This window comes from Artemia franciscana, chromosome 1 (genome assembly GCF_032884065.1).
Source record: "Artemia franciscana chromosome 1, ASM3288406v1, whole genome shotgun sequence".
NCBI classification, from domain to species: domain Eukaryota; kingdom Metazoa; phylum Arthropoda; class Branchiopoda; order Anostraca; family Artemiidae; genus Artemia; species Artemia franciscana.
In genome coordinates this window covers 2,812,043-2,813,101 of record NC_088863.1, presented here as the reverse complement: position 1 = coordinate 2,813,101, position 1,059 = coordinate 2,812,043, and positions in this window count along the sequence as shown.

Sequence of the window (1,059 nt, the reverse complement as noted above, 5' to 3'; positions counted from 1 at the left end):
CGAATTGGGAATTGCAATCTTTTAAATTGAAAAGGCAGATCTGTTGGAATCATGGGAATGCGAGGAATAAGAACAGCCTCACCCTCAAAAGGCCCTGTCAGGATTGTGGCCTCTATTAGGTTTTCCATTGTTTTTTTTACGGCAAGTCGAGTGCCATTGCAAAGCTTTGGTGGGTTTATGTTACGTAACAATATTATTGGTACGCCTATTTTTAGTTGTAGCACGTGTGGTGGAAACCCTGAAAGATCTATGGAATTTAAAAATTCAGATGGATAATTAACCGCTTCATTTGGTTCCAAAACTGTGTCGACTGACTTGTAAAGGACTGCCTGGTCTTGAATCTTGGTCAAAACAATATTGTTGATTTCGTGGACGTCTATATTCTTGGGTGCGAGAATCGCTCTTTCACTTAGCCATTTATTATTTTTATAATTTTTTAGAATATTCGGAAATATATTTTCAATCAATTCATTTTTGGACGTCACTAAATTACAGAAATCAGCAGGTAGTTGTATACGTCCTGAAATTGAGTCTACTGGGAGCTTTCCGTTTCCCATTGCTAGCAATTGATCTGAAAATGTTTGACCAGAGTCATCGTTTTGCAATCGGACACGCATATTTGTAGTTAATTTTAATGTTTTTACGTGTGCCCATAAATTAGAATTTTTCAGGCAAGCATTCATTTCGTCTGCAGGAGTTGATCTAGGTATTATAGGTAATGTTTGCCTGAAATCTCCTGCAAGCAATATTAATGTGCTGCCAAAGGGTTTCGAATTCCCTCTTAAATCTTTCAAGCATTGATCCAGAGCCTCGAGCGATTTTTTGTGTGCCATTGTGCACTCATCCCAAATAATAAGTTTGCATTGCTGCAATACTTTACCCATCCCAGATGATTTGGAAATATTGCACGTGGGAGTTTCTGTAGAATGCAAGTTCAGAGGCAATTTCAAAGCGGAATGAGCAGTTCTTCCACCAGGCAGCAATGTTGCGGCTATTCCGGACGACGCAATTGCCAACGCTATATCATTTTTAGATCGAATTGATGCCAGAATCAGTTTT